The sequence below is a fragment of the Hyposmocoma kahamanoa genome, unplaced genomic scaffold (assembly GCF_003589595.1).
Source record: "Hyposmocoma kahamanoa isolate Upper Pololo Valley unplaced genomic scaffold, ASM358959v1 67, whole genome shotgun sequence".
Lineage (NCBI taxonomy): Eukaryota > Metazoa > Arthropoda > Insecta > Lepidoptera > Cosmopterigidae > Hyposmocoma > Hyposmocoma kahamanoa.
This window is the reverse complement of record NW_020653855.1, coordinates 5,464,329-5,483,691: the sequence shown is the minus strand read 5'-3', so window position 1 is coordinate 5,483,691 and position 19,363 is coordinate 5,464,329. Positions and strand designations below refer to the sequence as shown.

At 34.9% G+C, this 19,363-nt stretch overlaps 1 protein-coding gene across 1 annotated transcript in view; it reads right to left on the bottom strand.

Annotated features, from left to right (window-relative positions):
• The window catches only part of LOC113232237 (scavenger receptor class B member 1-like), an 83,351-nt gene extending 76,963 nt beyond the window's left edge, over positions 1-6,388 (bottom strand). The window contains exon 1 of the mRNA XM_026466902.1: positions 6,319-6,388. The gene's annotated coding sequence lies outside the window, so the exon portion shown is untranslated. The remainder of the gene's footprint in view (positions 1-6,318) is intronic.
• Positions 6,389-19,363: the final 12,975 nt, after the last annotated feature.

Sequence of the window (19,363 nt, the reverse complement as noted above, 5' to 3'; positions counted from 1 at the left end):
CAATTGTTTTTTCATATAAAAAGGCTTTCAGTCCTAGCTTACGCTCATTCAGAAATCTGATTTAGTCAATTATAAGCGATTCAAGATATTTTTCGCGGAAAGTTGTGATTGAAAAAATGCCAAGAGGATTATCAGAGGTTTTACGAGCTAGAATAGTAACTTTGAGGGAAGAAGGATACACCACAAGAGTAATAGCACGCAGACTTGCTATATCCCAATCCTGTGTCGTGGCTACGTTGCAGAGGTATCACGGAATGGGGAATTTAGCTGACCGACCCCGCAGCGGTCGCCCAACTGTTTTAACAGCTGCCCAAAAGCGCTATATTAGATTGCTGGCAACCCGTGATCCAACAATCAACGCCACTAAAATAAAAGCAGAAGTCAGGGCCGCCTCTGGGCTTGAAGTTAGCACGCAGACCGTTCGCAATTGCTTGCACCAGGCTGGATTACGAGCACGGAGGTCTTGGCGAGCTCCGCTCAATTCCCGGCAACGTCAACAACGAAGATTGCAGTGGGCTAGACTTCGGCAAAATGAAGAAGGTGAGGACGAAAACATTTGGCAAAACTGTCTCTTCGTTGACGAATCCCGAATCAGCACTCATCCAGATAACCGACGTGTCCGTGTCTGGAGAAGACCAGGCGACCGTGAAAGACAAAGAACTGCCACTGGAACAGTTCAGCAAGGCGGAAAATCGGTGTCCTTTTGGGGTGGCATTATGATTGGAGCTAGAACGCCTTTGATTCCGTATCGGGGCTTCATGACAGCAGACATGTACAAAGCAGTTGCTATTGATGATATCGTCAGACCATTCCGAGTAAACCATGGGCACCAATTTGTACTGGTCGATGATAATGCGCCCGCACATCGAGCTCAACGAGTCAATGCTGCTCTTCAAGAATACTATATCACACGATTAGACTGGCCTGCCGGCTCGCCCGACTTAAACCCAATAGAGCACGCGTAGGATGCTCTTAAACGAGCAGTATGGAACCGTGAGCCACGTCCCCAAACAGTTCCAGAGCTCAGGGAAGCCGCTATTGAAGAATGGGATAGGTTACCCCAGGAAATGCTGGATAACTTGATCCTCAGCATGCCCAGGAGGATCTTCGCATGTATTCGAGCCAGGGGAGGAGTTATTTTATATTGAATTCACACCTTTTAATAATAAATTGTTGTTTAAGTTTAATTAAACAGTCTTTTTCTTTCTATGAAATTTCTATCACTATTACATTATGACTAATGGCTCAATTTTTTAAAATAAATAATAAAAAATAGTTTTATATTTTAATTTCAAACAGGGTATTCCTATTTAAAGAAAGCATACAACATAGATTTTTTCTTGATAAAGTTAAATTTAAAGAATTATAGGAGCTTATGCTATTGATCGCAAACTTTTTTTGATGTGTGTATATCGATATAATATCATATTTTTCATTAACTCCCTAACTAGAGTAAAATTGAAGATTTATTTAAAATATATATTAGAAGCACTTAAAATGTTATATTTAGGACATGTACTTTTAAATAAGGTAAACAAGGTATTTGAAATGGCGTGTCCAAGTTGATCATCATTACATTAGTAATAATTAGGTATATTCGCACTTACGTATTACGTATACTTACGTAATATTTATCGGCAATATGAATAGAAAATTCGAGAACCCTTGTCTACTAGCTCACGAAGTCATGACGCCTCATTATATTGATATAATAAATCTGTATATTTTATACATACATATATTACTCTGCAGCAGTCTTACTTCGTGTCTATTTTATTATTAATTCGTGTTTTATAAGAGTAGTTTGTTTAAGAGAAGTTGCAACACTCAGACAAACCTATGTAGGTTTAAGAGTGTGAAGACTAAATGTTTTTTGTCTTTGAAAATAAAAATTAAATCAATCAAAATCAGTAAATAAATGAAGAAAACAATAACTGAATGAGTCTCAGATATATGTTTTTTTACTTAGTTACTTCGTTTCATCTGTCGGAAAATGATGATACACAGCTGTACACAGCACAATTCACGATCATTATAAGTATTAGCGTAAAATGATGTTTTATATTAACGTACAAGTTTCGTAATGAATAAATGAAAACTATATTCAAATATCAAATCCGTCTTCGCGCGAAAACGGCTCGTCGGCAGCCTTGTTGTCGTTCAGTCAATGTGATGGGCAATGTGCGGGACGTGGTGCGTTATCTAAAGCCAGAGAGGGGCGGAAAGTGTTCTCTTTACTTTTTATTCTCTGCTATTTCTGCCACCAAGCAGTAATGTCAGCATTACAATGTTCCGGTTTTGAACAAAAAGAAGAATCATCAAAATCGGTTCACAAATAAGTTAACGCGTAACTTACATAAAAAACATACAATCGAATTGAGAGCTTCCTCTTTTTTTGAAGTCGGTTAAAAAAGACCATGCTGCTTTTGCCACTAGATAACTTTAAATCAAAAGAAATATTTGTTTTTAGTTTTAACGCCTTTTTAACTAGTGGAGTACTTTCACAAAAAATATACATATCGCGCTATTTAAAACAATATTGTACTCAAAAAGTGTATTTTCTCAGAATCGACTAAAAACGAATTACTCGCTTCCCGTGAAAGATCTGGGTAAATTTATGTATAAGTTACTTCCTACTTGCCGACTATACATATTTAAAAATAAAAGAAAAAAAATACTTTCATATTTTTTAATAAGGACTGTTTTGGCCAGAACTAGCACACATATTTATTTATTTATATATTTGCAAACAATGTAGGTACAAAGATTAATAAGTACATACATACCCCTTGGGGGTGCAGCAATTAATTATTATTAACCATAAAAAAAATTAGAAACAAATACATATCTTCATCTGCATCTTATAATTAACATTTATAGACTTTAGATAAAATTACATATCAGAAACTGGACTATTGGGCTTATAGGTGAGTTTATGAAGTCTCCTACACTGTGGTAACATCCATTTAACAAGAGAGATCTCAGTTTTATCAAATTTTACGTTCAACAAAGGTGTAATCTTGAAATCAACATATTTTGTAATAGCAGTGCGATATATCTAAATATTGCTATCAATAAAGCGACATCTCTTGTATGGCGCTGGTAGCTGTAAATGTACATACCTTTCTTTTGTGGCTGAATGAAGAGAAAACTTTTATAGTTTTCTCATAGGTGGCGCTTCGGAAAAAAATTAAAACCAAAAACAAAATTCTACGACATGTACATAGAGGAATTTGTAAGGTTAGCCGACTCATTCCGTAGAGCTCAGTTAGGAGAGCGATAGTCCGCGAAGGGAAAATGTCTCTGATTCCACTCCCCATGGTGGTAAAAAAATAGGGCAGACATTTTTGTTACACCCTGTATAAATACGGAAGAACAATAAACTTCACAGATGTTGAATAAATTTGAATAAGCTAATCGATTATGTAATAATTTTAACTTTGTACTAAAATTTATTTTGTAACCTTTAAGAGTTATAATAGACGACCTTGGTGAAGTTGGTTAAAACCATAAATTACATCCAAACTCACGAGAGAAATATGTAGGCCATACAAATATTTCTCCCGGCCCAGGAGTCGAATCCGGGACCTCTGCGAGGCAGTCCGGCATGGTAACCGTTCGGCCACGGAAGCGTTACTTGTTAAAACTTGGAATTTGTTTTGTGATACAATAAAGTGTTTATGCGAGTATGTATACAATACACACCTAGTCTATTTAAGTGGACTTATTCTTTAAAAATGTAATACTAAATTCTTTTCTTGCGTTTTTTGAAAAAAACACCTATGTCATCATCATCATCAACCCATTTATACGTCCCACTGCTGGGCATGGGTCCCTCAGGGGAGGGTTAACCCAGAGAGGAGCTAGGTAAAACCATTCTGCCGTCTGCTAACTAAAGTGTGGCTATGTGACAAAATCATGTTTAGAGATATCGTAAAAAAATTAGAACCCTGTTTTAGAAAACTGACATTGTTTAATGATTCTTTAGCAGTGCACTATTAGGGTAAATTCCGATATGTCGACCACGTTATCTAACTTTAACTATTTTAAAATACAGAATTTTGATTTAATTTAATATGGATATTTAATTTTAATTCTAATTTCTTACTGAGCTGCGTTTTAGTCCGTGCACGGCAGCATTAGGGCTGCCACGAGTACAAATCGGCTCATAAATAATATTAAGTATTAGTATAACGCCCCCGTAGGGATATTCTGAGATTATTTATTCTATCCATTACACTCTCAATAAGACTTCCATCGTCCTTGAATAAGTAACTATGAAAATGCATATAGACTTTTTAGGTTTTAAAAATTGAAAAGTTCTTTGGAAAATTAAAATAAGGTAATTAATTAATAAATAAGTTTTTATTATACAAATATGTACCGTGTGTAATTTGAAGATAGGGCCAAAGCGCACATTAGAAAAAAAATCAGGGGCGCATGTTTTAGGTTTTAAGGGATGTTTTAAAATTTCGTCCTATTTTTGGTCTTAATTAAGTTTAAGTTTTAAAATTGAATTTAAAACAGGACGTAAAATAATTTAAAACAGTCGTAAAAAATTAAGACATGAAAACATTTATCGAATTGACGCTTTCGTCCTTCCTATGATACACTGACTGTACGTAGCTATACAACATGGTTATTTATTCTACCCTCGGAACGAAATAGGGCACAACTACTGTGTAAAGTACGCATAATTGTCTCTTTTTCTGCTTTCAGCGATAAGGCCGCCTTTGCCCACATTAATTCTAAGCAGTCTGTGTATCGTTTTTATTTATGTGCGTGGGCAATAAAGTGTATAATATCTATCTAATAACTTTTGTAAGTATAAAAAATAGGGTGGTGTGCATAATATTAAAATTAGACATAACTGGTTGATGACTTCATCATCTCAGTCAACTGTGACCATGGGACCTATAAAGAGCCCGCAACGTAGGTCTGTTTGAAAAAACAAATATACGCAATTTAAATCCAAAAAAGTAGGTAGTTTCATTTTCCCAATAAAATACTAGTTTTAATAATTAATTTAATACTGACTACCAAGTTTCCAATTAGAAAACTCGTTGTAGTATGAGTACCAGAATAATTAAATCCCAGACACTTCCCGGAACATTTAGACTAAAATTTAGGAAAGCGTGTGTATTGCCTCCGTGGCCTAGCGGCTACCATGCCGGACTGCCAACGCAGAGGTCCCAGGTTCGATTCCCGGGCCGGGAGAAATATTTGTATGGCCTACATTATTTCTCTCGTGAGTTTGGACGTAATTTGTGGTTGTCTATGGACACACATCCATGACACCCGCGCCACAGGGTTTCCCTAGTGCGGGGTTATGTTGAGTGTGTGCGTTATTATTATTATAATCGCTTTTTTATTTAAAAAAACTAAATCGCACATGAACCAAATTCTGTCGTAACTCAAAATGATTGTATTGGGAAAACCCGATTTGAAAATTTAATTTTGAAATTTTGAATAACGTTTTATTTACACACAATAATAGTGAAATTACAGGCACTTCGGACTTGTCAACGTAAGTCAGGGTGACAGGCGCAGTGGCAGTGCCCCTAATATCTTTGCGATTTTTTGCAATGCAACTGTTTTGGATAGGCATGTCCCTTACCACCAGGCGCACGACTTGTTCATTCCATCGCTTGGTATTTAAAAAAATAATTTATATACTTATAAACGAGAATATAAATTTATTGGTTCTATTCAGTAATTTTTTGAACTATTAATTATTAATAATCATCATTTTTGAGTTACGACAGTATTTGGTTTCATGTTGGACATTAATCTAAACATGGCGGTGAAACAAAAACAATTTCTCAATTTTTGCTCTATTGGGAACCGAACACGTCAAAGCAGTGCTTGAAGTGTTGTTATTCGTGAATATTTTAGCTTTTCCTTATGATTACAAAAAGTGTATGTTAATTTTTAATGTGATCTTAATGATTACAAGTCTTGGCAGAATGCAATTACATCGTAGTCAATTAGTTTGTTTTATTAGAAATTTGGATTTCCTTCTTTTTATTGCATAATGTTTGTTATTAATATTCTGGTTAATTTTTAAAATGTCAATTTTATTTTTTTAACCGCCTTAAAAATAAACAAAACGCAGCGACATTCCCGAAAACGGATAAGCAAACTTTTAAGGTAGGGATTTTTTTTAATAAAAAAGTTATAATCATTTTAAATTACGTTTTCAAAGTTTTCGAGATAAAAACTCACCAAAAGTTTTTAAATTACTTACATCACTGAGTATTTTATTGTAATTAACATAGTTTATCATAACAAATATCATAAAAAATAAACAAAACAAACCTTTATAAAATGCACTAGAGAAATCCGATGCAAATTCAAAACCGCACACACTCGAAAAAGTCCTTAAAAAACATTTCTTAAAATTCCGAATTCACTTATCAAAATTCTAAATTCATTTTCAAAATTCTAAATTTAAAAATCAAATACCAAAACTTAAAAATCTTTTTTTTCTAAAATACAAACAGAGTAGAAATAAAACTAATCTATCAAACCATCGAGACGTATTTTAAATTCGAATTACAATTTAAGCGCGCGCGTAGTGAGGTTACCCGTACCGTCCGCACACTATGACGAAATGTTATATCCAACCTTATACTGCATCCATTCATTTGTTCATGGCCTCTGACCAATAATAATAATAATCTCGCTTCGAAACTTAGAATATACTTAAAGCCCATACGTACGTGTATAATGATTTATTTAGTATTGATTGGAAAATAATTTTGCGTGTAAAGTTTTGTCTTCTTTATAGCGAAGTGATAATGATTGCATCATTTCCACGTGGAACCCCTATAATATTGACTATATTTAATTACATTTTTGATTACATATAAGTTGCGGACGTTGACGAAGGAACGACTGGTAGCTTACGGTGCGCGTTCCGATGCTAGATCTGAAAATGCTTAAAATGCTAAATCTGTCCCTACAATATTAATAATAATAATAATTTTTATTTATCAAATAATAAAGTATTACAAATTCGTGATGCTTTAACTACCAAACTAGTATGATGCTGTATCTTGGAGGTCAGATTCTTCCCAATACGCACAATCAAAAGAGATTTTCTATTATAGTACAACTTAAAGTAAGAAATAAAGGTGTTAATAATATAAAAATATGATAGTATAAAAAAGACTCTGTACAACTAAGATTGACCTTTTTTTATAACTTTTTTTATGCGTGAAGTGAAGTGTTTACCGATTGTGTGTGTGTGTGTGTGCATGTGTGTGTGTGTGTATGTGTGTGTGTATGTGTGTGTATGTATATGTGTGTGTGTGTGTGTGTGTGTGTGTGTGTGTGTGTGTGTGTGTGTGTGTGTGTTTGTGTGTGTGTGTGTGTGTGTGGTATATGTCATGTATTTGATAAGGGTAGAGCGCGTTTACCGAATGACTCGTAGAGTCGTATACCAGAACTGTACTGAATGCTCAAGTCAGGATTTGAGCAGACTTGAGTATGATTTCAAGCACTGGAATTACGACCTTAATGGCAAGGACTTGAGTTTGATTTTCAGTGCTCGCTGCAATACTCAAAGTCCTGACTTGAGTATTGAGTAGAGTTTTGGAATACGACCCGTAGAATAGACTCAACATCCTTGTCCAAAACTTTTTCTTTGTCACTCTTACTTTTCTTCTTTCCATCGCCACTCTACTACATTTCCGAAGCGAACACACGTGCTCGCCTTTACATGTTTTTCCATGGTATAGGTCATACTTTCCCAAAGCGGTCCCTACCCCCTGTGGGCGCTGAAGTATCCTTGGGTAGGGGCCTCAAAAACAATTGGGGGGGCGTTGATGCTGTCCAGGGGGAGCAACCGCATTTGAAAAAAAAAACCTGAATTATATATATAAACAATTTTTTTCCTTGTGATCTTTTTATGTTAAGTTAATATGAAAAATACGTGATTTCAATTATTTTGTGTGGTGGTGGGCGTTGAAATTTTTTTATTCATTTATTTATTTATTTCCAAACTTAATCTATTATTACTGGTTATCCGACCAATGCAATAGACCAGCAAAATTACTACATGTAACAGAAGATACAAAAGCGCTATCTTTGTGAATTCAGTCATGACATTTGTCATTCCACGCGCCACTGCCAGCAGCGGTGGACGGCGACGTCACTCACGCTGAATTTTTTTAGCAAGAAACTGATTTTTTATTAGCACACACTCATACTCCCGACACACTCATACACACTCAACATAGCCCCGCACTAGGGAAACCCTGTGTCGCCGTTGCCATGGACACGCAAAAAGACAACCACAAATTATACCCAAACTCACGAGAGCAATAAATGTAGATCATACAAATATTTCTCCCGGACCTCTGCGTGGCAGTCCAGCACGGTAACCGTTTGGCCACCGAGGCAGTTAATAATCTATATAAATAATCTATAATAAAAATAATGTGTATAAACTACCCTACACATATACAGGCTTATTTTTAAAATAGTAACAGTCTCGCAGGATTGTATTACTAACATCATGAACAACAACATTTTGCTCCATGACTTGATTATTTATTTAATTTACTTTCATACAAAAACAAACAGATTTAAAAAGACTCACTCTAAACGGTAATAATGTTCATCTCCAATCTGAACACAAAAATAATTATGTGTTAAAAAAATGAAAGAGTTTAGTTAATGTTTTTGGCATGTAAATTTTCAAATATATTAAAAAATGTAAAAAATATATGTTTTTTTAAATTATTGTTTCTTGTAAGATAGCATAGACACGTACGTGAGAAATCTGTATAAATAAGTTTTCTAATTACCATACAAAATAGGCGCCTTGTCGTCGAGTTGCGGACACCAGCCCGCTACACCAAGTACCAAGTACCATACAATAAGTCATCTACCAAATCAATGACTTTACTCATTGCCTACAATGTTCGTACCTGCACTTATAATCTATGACCGGAGTTCATGCGCGTTTATCGTACTCTATACAGAAATGCATTACTATCTCTACCTTTAATTGTCAACTATTTTTAAAATAAACAGAAATACAAATAAAATATAGCAATATAATATAAATAAAATAAAAATATAATATATAGTTTGCATAATATATTTTTGCATGTGGTATGTGATTCTTTGCGTTTTAATTACTTTAACGTGGTTGTTAATGCATTTTCTAAATACTCAAGACGGCATTTTTTCTTGTAATTTGAATATATAGACGCAATTCTACAGTATTTTATCTATTGTAAGGTCAGTCATTTGACTGAGAATCGAATCTTCACTACACGGACGCCATTAACACATCTGCCTGTTTTGTATATAAGATCGTTGGTAATAACTCTAAGCAAGATGAGGGTGGAAGTCGTCGCGGAGGATGTTTGTACTTTTGAACTTATTATACCAAATACGTATCTAAAATAACTTGAAAGTTTATTTTTGGTAAATTTATTATGTTTTGTAAAAAGTCATGGGACAACAGTTGTTGTTTACGTTGTTGGTAATATAGTCCTGAGAGGTGGTTAATATTTAAAAATAACCCTGCATATTTTTTCCTTGTTATTTTTTGTGTTAAGTTAATATAAAACAACACGATTCAATTTCATTCAATTTTTTATTTTTTTATAGAATTGATATTCAATTATTTTTTATGTGAAATTACTCTACTAGTTTGTTATAATTATTAATACAAAGATCTAACAATCAGAAAAAATTCCTTCGATCCGGCCGGATTCGAACCGATGTCTTCTAGCATACCGTGCCAGACACTATACCAACTAAGCCACGGAATGAACCAGAGGACCTCACGAATTTTTCTATGCGCTTGTTGTCGTGTCTTTGTATTTGGGTTTTCAACGAGTTTTTAGCCGTAGCGCCATCTATGAGAAATCAATGAAAGTATTACAAAGTGTTTTCAATTATTTTTTGTGTAATTTTTTTTATCTTGCCCAGGTGGACAGTGAGCTTAAAAGTTTGAGACGTATGGCCTAAACCCTTGAGAGGAGAAACGTGATACATTACTTATATGGTAAATACAAAGAAATAAAGTAATATTATTTTAAGACGAAGTTTTAACCATTTTCTCCTTGGTAGTATAAAATGAAAATGCATTAATAATTAATTATTGCAAAACGGCCTAATGATTTAATGTAAATGCACAAGCGAAAACACATTCTCTATTGTGAAATTCGTTAGCAAAGTAAAGGGAACTCCAAGGAGAAACAAATAAAGGTAAAAAGCGGCCTAAAATAGTTTAAGATCTGTATTGTAAACTTGTTACGCAAAATTATTATCTAGACAAAAAGTCATAATGTAAATCTTTACTTCATTCTCGACGTGAGTCAATCGCGTCGTAATGGCTGTTCTCGGGGTGCTGTTTTTTTTTTAAATTTGCGCCCAATGTCTTTATTATTCAGAGTTCTTGGTTTTTTTAGATTTTTAATTATATTTGTATTTTGTTAATTTCAAGTAGGTAAATTTAACTGTAATATTTATAGTCGACTGTATCTGAGTCTGTATTGACATATTTGTTATTAATTATTATTAAGCTACTGAACATGGGTTATTGAGCCGGCTCCTTGTAAATGAGTTTGACCAGGGAAGTACTACCACCTTACCTATTTCTACCGCCAAGTAGTAATGCTCACATACTGCGTTCCTATTTTAAAGTGCTGGTGAAATTACAGAACAACCCTTACACTTTCCAGCTCATTCTTCTTGGGGGAATCTGCCTTACGAATGCTCTTAATCAATATAACGATTTCAAGAGATTTCCAGTTTGAGTCTGGACCATGACCCGTTAAAACCGGGAGTTCAGAAGCTCAGCTTGATTTCCATTGCCTCTCCCAACTGGAAACTGCGTCTTCCGAGTCGAGACACATAATTGCGATTCACAACTGGCCGATCGGAACAATAGTGGATTTAACTCGCAAATTAGAAAGATATAGTAGGAATCAGGTTCATCTTCTCGCTCGGAAACTCATCTGATTCCAGACTACCCAATCGATTTAAATGAAAATCTGCTCAATCAGCAAAATCGAGCTCGTGCTTTTTGATAATAGTAGGACTTGTCAACATGTCTCAGGGTTACGGGCGCAGTGGAAGTGCCCCTCAGATCTTTGCGTCTTAAGGCTCTGGGTGACAATGCAACTGCTATTGTCAGGCGTGTCGCTTACCACCAGGCGCACGACTTGTGCCGTCCGTCACTTAGTATCATAAAAACAAAGTCAAATTAAAATAAAGCGGCAATGAACGAAATATTCTTTATTGCACATTAAAAGTTACAATGAACGAACACAGAACAGTAATGTACGTATCACAGACTAAGTTACAACAGGCGGCTTTATTAGTAGCGATTTCTATCAGGAAACCTTAGGATAGAAATTTAAGAGTGGGAAAGGGTTCTTTTTGGGTGATTTTTCGAAAAATTTTTAAATAGTGGAAATTTTTCCGGATACATTTCTGAAAAATTTTAAAAATGGGAAAATTATAGTATGAAGGTTCATATTATGTTCTTTGCTTAGAAAAATCTTTTGAAAAAAAAACTACCTCAAAAGTCATTCATCCCCCTAGTTTACCCTTACAGATAAAATATTTTCTTCAAATTCAAATGGGACCACTTCTGAGGTACCCTCTTTCCAACAGAAAGAGAATCATCGAAATCGGTTCACAAATGGCGGAGCTATCGCGTAACATACATAAAAAAAAACAGTCGAATTGAGAACTTCTTCCTTTTTTGAAGTCAGTTAAAAATGATTGAACAACAGCGAAAAAGAGAATTTATTGGTAAAAAAATTTTTGTAATGGCTCCATCGTTTTCGTTCAGTATCAACTTTTGACATGTATCAACACATAATTTATTTTTCTGAAAAATGTTATTTTTTTCAAAATGGAAATTTTTCCATGACCCTGCAATAGAAAAGGGGTTTCAACAAAAATATCTTGTAATGTGAGTGACCGAGAAAAATAGATCGATTGTGTTCCATTGCACTGTAAACGATATTCAAACAAAATTGTCTAGCTTGATGTTGACTGTACATCCAAACAAACAAAGTCACGGGCAACAGCTAGTCACAAATTTATGCAATTTTGATTATATTAGAACGTAACGTACGTTACGATCCGACCGACCGACCGACCGAACTCTATTATTTCAAGGTTAAAAATCCATTTGCAGGTCGCCATTGGATCACGTTTCTTAAATTGCAATCTAAAATAAGTTTTGCGGTTAAAAATCGTTGGAAAAAGATTGTGTGATATCTAGAACAAGAACATTTGCGAAATAAGTAATTGAGGCTGACTTCACCTATCTAAAAAGTGTATGCAATATCCAGTATATAGTATAGTTAACTGCCTCCGTGGCCGAACGGTTACCATGCCGGACTGCGTATATGGCTTCCCGTATACAGTACGTCCCCCGAGGAGACACGAGTTCGGTATGCTTTTCTAAGGGTCTAAACAACTGAAATACCGCACACAGTATGTCCCCTCGAAGTGACGAATTAGATACGCCTTTTCAGCTACCACATAAGTTTAAGCGATTAAAAAACCGTATTTAATAAGTCCATTAGGGGACAAATTAGGTACGGGTTTTCTTAAGAAACACTCGTAAAAAAGCGTCCGTATGTATCATTAAAACTCTACTTATTATTCAAATACAAAATATTTATTTTCTGTTAACAGGATCCATTCGTATAATACAGAAAAAAACTTATAAGCTATTGTTGGAAGGAATATTTTATAAGAAATAGCTTAATTAATTAAAATTTAAAATGCCATGTACTTACGAGGCATCTCGTATGAGATGCCTCAGCACAGTGCTCTGTGGTCCTCTGCCACAACCTTCAGGATGCTGTTGTTACTCCCCCGGAGCCTTCTAACCAAGTTTTTTCCGCAAGACGACATGAAAACAATTCGTATTGGCCATAGCAAACATCCCGTAACCGCTGCAATACCGGGGTAGTCTCAACATTATCCTGAACACGTTATTATATTGGACGCGCAGGGAATTTAGCGCCCTTTGGGAACGCCTAAATCACTAGCATTACTAATGGTTGTTTTTTTATAATAAACGTGGTTTTTTTTAAATAACTATATCTACAAAATATATAATAACTGCCAACTGCCGTGAGCAGTATACATATATAATATGATTATCTGGTATAGTTCTTATTATTATGTAATTCATAGATGTAATTAACCCATGAATAAACTCCTCGTTCTACCGCAAAGGTTATCACTTTGCCAACATTAATATCTTAATCATCGAACATGTCCAACACACGTTTTAAATTGCTGTCATTAAAACACAATTTATAGCACAAAATTTACAAAACTTGAGTTTAATTGCGGTAGTTGTGTTACTTGTTATATTACTAATTCGGTTAAAATTAACTAAACCAAATAATTAAGGAAACAAATGCGATAAAGAATTGACACGCTAACGTAACGTTTGTTTCCAACAAAAAATAATCATGAAAATCGGTGCACAAATACCGGTGGTATTGTGTAACATACATACAAAAAAAACATACAGTCGAATTGAGAACCTCCTCCTTTTTTTGAAGTCGGTTAATAATAATGAGTTGTTTAGGTTTATGTAATGTGTAAAAGAATGATTAGATCTCAAAAAGTAAATTAACATCACTATTACTTATAAGCTCTCTATGAGCCTCTTATAAGCCTATATACATCGTTGTTGTTCTATAGGTGCGAATTACTTTAAAATGCCTAAAATTTAATAAATATGTAAGTGATTACGTAAATAAAGATAATTAAGGAGAAAATACCTTTTTTTCCCACATTAAACCATACATGCTTCATTAAAATTAATCTAATATGTCATTACCATGGATTTGTCTTACTTCCGTGAAGGCGTGTTTTCTTTTTTTTTTTCATGAAAACTACTGTGATAATAGCTAGGTTCTTAAGTGAAACATATTGTACCTTTAATTTTTATTTAAGACTACTTTGAATCATATCAGAAAACATTGCTTTTTTTATTATTTTAAGTCCGTTTTTGAGAATGGCCCGTTTATAATGTACAATTTTAAACTTGTATTTAAGCATAAGAAAATTATCGTCTAATTTCGTCCGTAGAATCTACGAACCTCTCCCCTGAAAAGTTGTAATTTTGTATATGTGAACTTATTACACCAGATGTCCGATGCAATGATACGTATCGAAGAAAGGGAAAGGTTAGAAAGGTCTGCTTGTCCCAGTGCACTATAGGCGTCTCAGTTTGTATCTAACGTAAGAATAGATAAACATGTTTATTTCTTAGTAGACTAAATATTGATAATATTATTCAAATATGTTCGTTTGTTTGCTCTGTCTATCGCAAAGATAAGTTTATATTTATTTACACAATGTTATTGTTATAGATTTCTTGAAAAATCTTCCATTGATATTAAATATTTAACCGGTCCATGGCGGCCGATATAGCATTTTGTAAATGTTGTTATATTAGTTGTGAAGCCCGAAAGTTTTGAAGGTTAGAAAGAAATCCCGATTCAAAATATTTATAATGTTAACTTGAATAAAAATATTTTGAATTTAACTTTTAATATGAATGATATAGAAGGTAGAGTATGTAAATAATAAAATGCAAAACTATTATAACCCTGACTAGGTATACAATTTTCTATATCACCTGGACGAATCCGGGCGCATGACTAAAAGCACCACTGCTAAACCAGTGTCACCAACTCAGGCTCCAAAAGCAACTCAGCGTTCGAATTCCGAGTTCCATTTTCTGTTCACCCAGTATTCAATGCGAGTTTGCCTTGGGTTAAGAATTCGGAAATATATTTATGATGTAATTTTGTACGTTTCCTCGTAACGTGTGTTTGCGCTTAACACTACGCGTCGGTTTGTTTTGAGTTGTGCGCGTGCGGTTCTCAAAGTTTCAAGCAGGTAGGTAAACTTTAAAACATTATAAATCAACCAATATATTTATATATATGTATTAAGCATACAATTTATTTTATTTTCATAATATACAGGTAAGGTACAATAAAAGCTTAAATACTACAAAGTAAAACCAGTATTAAATTATATGCATAAAATTGGGTCCCCGCGGCACGTTCCCCCTTTATATGGTTATGCTAATGCGTTGGGCAAGGTAGCTAATTTTGTACAGAAGAAGGGCACCGGGACGCCACGGGCCTATGGTTTCGACTCCAAAGGTTCTCTATAGTTTTAGAGCGGTTACACACGGCTACCTTTAGCGATGCAAACGCGATGCAAAAGCGATGCTGTAGCGATGGAGTCGCTAATCGTCTACCTTTACACACTCGCGTGAGTTTAAGCAGCGACGCAATCGCGCGTTTGTATCGATGCAGTTGCGCGTTTGCATGTATGCAATCGCCTATAAATCGCAATAAATTCGCCTATAAAATGTATTTGCATCCCTGCTAAAAGTCGCCAGTGGTTGAAAAAGTTTAATATCAAGGAATCTTGTAGTATAAATATATCGTTACTCTTACAATAATGTTAAAGAAAATTAAAACTAGTATTAAATGACTTGTTAAAACTTGTTTTATAGAGTTATAGGAGTAATGTAGAAAGCTAAATGCAGCCGGTGTAACTAAAAAAAAGACATTTTTACATTTTTTAGTAACAATAACGCACACACTCAACATAGCCCCGCACTAGGGAAACCCTGTGTCGCAGGTGCCATGGACACACACATAGACAATCACAAAATACACCCAAACTCACTTGAGAAATAAATGTAAACCATACAAATATTTACCGGGCCGGGAGGCCCGGGAATCGAACCTGGGACCTCTGCGTGGCAGTCCGGCATGGTAACCGTTCGGCTACGGAGGCAATTAAATCCATAGACAAAGATCTTTTTGTTAGGCCATACGGACATGATTTTCAAATATAATAATAATTACTAATTTATTGCATTTACTTGACTGCGGTCCGTAAATGTGGTTCAAACCAGCTAACAAGCGGAGAAGAATAAAGTAAATAATAATAAATCTTTATTATTCTCTCACAAAGTCTTACAATATATGACATTAGTGACTGTTTAAACATTGTTACATCATTAAGTCTGTGCGAAAGACTGGCGTCAGTACTAGGAGACCTGTATTACAGACCACCAGCGTCTCCACACTCCGGGCCAAAGGTATATAAAGTTAGATAAGTACCTATTATTATCATAGCCTGTAATATCCCACTTGGCAAATGCCTCCCCCTCTTTCCATTGGTCTAGGTTCTCCTGCAATTGGCTGATTGATTCATTCCATAATTATTTTTTTGTTGGAAAGGTCAGTAGTAGTCCTCAGTAGTGGTCTCATTTAAAGAAGAAAATATATTCCGCCTCTAAGGGTGGGAAATTAGGGGATGAATCCGGTTTATTGGATTTCACCCGATTTCCGTTAACCGATTTCAATAAAACTTGGCAAATACGAGTAGATGTAATTCCACATACTTTTAGGTCGGTTTTTTTTATTATAAATAAGTTATAATTATGACATTGATATCATAATTATAACTTATTTTTTTAGGTTCTCGCGATTGTTACACATAGGAAATGAAACTATTTTTCCGGATTTAAATCGCGTATATTTGTTTTTTCAAACAAATATACGTGTTGGTTTGTTTGAAAAAAACAAATATAGGCGATTGAAATCAGGAAAAATAGTTTAATTTCCTATTATAATTATGAGTTTTATGTAGAATAGGTACCCACTACAACTATATTAATTAAATGTACATCAATTACGAAATAACAAACTCGAATGCTCATCCTTCCAAGTCTTTAAAAATCCACTTAGTACCGGTAATAAACAACGCAAAAATTTTAAATCCCCCTCGTTCAAAGTTTGACAATCCTTATGTGACATCACAAACAGATCCTTCATGCCAGCGATTATAGATTCGCGCAGCGTCACACGCGCACCGCACTGGTCGCATAGAAATAAAGATCGATAAATCATTTAGGCTCGGTTTTACTATTCGCTGTTAACTGATACTTAACACGCGACGTAAATGAATAAGAATGCTAAAAACGCTAACAAGGGACTTTTTAACCCCTTTAACGGTATTAATAGGCTTTGAACCCAATGTTAATGTTTTAATAATACCATGTGACGGGACGAACAAGTCGTGCGCCTGATGGTAAGCTATACGCCTGTCCATAACAGTTGCAGGGCACTCAGAGCTATAAATCGCAAAGCTCTGAATGGCCTTGCCACTGCGCCCTTCACCCCCGAGACATAAGTTGACAAATCCCATGTCCCTGTAATTCCACTAGCACCCTTACCTTTCGAAACCGGAACGCAGTAATGCGAGCATTACTGCTTGGCGGTTGAAATAGGTAAGGCGGCAGTGCTTCCTTAGACGGACTCTTTCGCAAAGCAATCTGCTGTTATTAAAAATATAGTGTAATAGGTAAATGATATTAGGTATAATTTTGACTCACGAAAAGGTATGTATGTGTAATGTATATGTATATAAATAACTTAATAATGGTATATATATTATAATAATCTCAGTACAGAGTAATAAAAAAACCGACCTCAAAAGTACGTGGAATTACGTCTATTTGCCAAGTTTTATTGAAATATCCCCTAGTTCGCCACTATACAGGACTTGACACAGGAGATAATAAAAACCGGTTTTCACTGCTCAAAGTATACTGAGAGAGAAAAACGCCTTGAATTGGAGAATAGCAAAATCAAGAATTAAATATATATATAATACATACCTTTACAGCTATTAGCCCCGGCTAGAGATGTCGCCATTCATTGTATTTAAATTTTTATTGAATTTATATTCAATTATTTTTATGTGAAATTACTCCACTAGTTTGTTATAATTATTAATACAAAGATCGAACACTCAATAATAATTCCTTCGATCCGGCCGGATACAAACCGACGTCTTCTAGCATAACGTGGCAGACGCCATACCAACTAAGCCGCGCACCTCACGAACGGAACGGAACGAACCAGCGCACCTCACGATTTTTTCTATGTGCTTGTGTCCAACGTGTTGCGTTGTGTTTTCAACGACTTTTTAGCCGTAGCGCCATCTATGAAAAATCTACGATATTTCGTTGATATTCAGTTTTTATTTATTTTATTCATTATACTTTAAGTTTATGCGAAATATATGTTCAGATTTTTCGAGCATAAAATTTTTTTCCTTAATCTTGACGTGAAAAATCCATAGTGCGATAATGAAATTAAAAAGCCCGTAGATATAATTGAGGACATTACGGTCGACTTTGCCTGCACACTGTTTAGGAGCAAGTGTAATGAAAAGATGCCTCCTTTCTGATGCGTACGGCAAAGGAATGAAATACTCTACCTGTATTTCCAGAAAAGTACAATTTGGGGGTACATTAGGTGAGATTATGGCCAAGCGTGTGTTTATTGTTTATTTAAAAAAAATATTTTTTACTTTGACTTTGTTGAACACAGGTCTTCTCCCACAATAAAAGGGCGTGGACTATAGTTGGTATAGTAGCATAGCGGCTTAGGAACTTCACACTCATCAAATTCTTTGCAGATGTGTGCAGATTTCTATTTACACTGTATTTAGAACTATGTTTATTTTTGAATTTAATTCAATATAGACTCAAACCCGGCTATTCTCGTAGAAATGTACATGAATAAAAAGTTAAAATAAGAATGAAGAAAGCAATAACGCAATTAGAACCTCGTAACATTCACAATTCAGTCATTTTTGGCAAAAATTTATTTTCTTTCACCATCTATCGATAACAACTACATAACTATTTAAAATTTTATAGAAACTGGCAACCCTACAAATGTCATTCACTTCGTCTTCAAAAAAGATAAACTTTATTTATCCCTATCCTCTCAACCAAATATATATCATATTCTTTTTAAATTGGTACATTTATATTATATTAAACTGTAAATATTATTCATGCACTAACACTGCCCTTCTAACTAAGGGTCGTATTCTAGAACTCTACTCAATGCTCAAGTCAGGACTTAAGTATTGCAGTGAGCACTGAAAATCATACTCAAGTCCTTGCCATTTGGGTCGTATTTCCAGTGCTTGAAATCATACTCAAATCCTGACTTGAGCATTGAGTAGAGTCCTGGAATACGACCCTAAGAGTCGTATTTCAGAACTGTACTCAATGCTCAAGTCAGGATTTGAGCAGACTTGAGTATGATTTCAAGCACTGAAAATACGACCCTAATGGCACGGACTTGAGTATGATTTTCATTGCTCACTGCAATGCTGAAATCAGGACTTGAGTATTGAGTAAAGTTTTGGAATACGACCCTAAGAGTGCAGTAACTAAGTCAAACCTGGGGTCTAATCTCGATCTACGTCCTACATCCATCCGAAACAATTACTGCCAAAT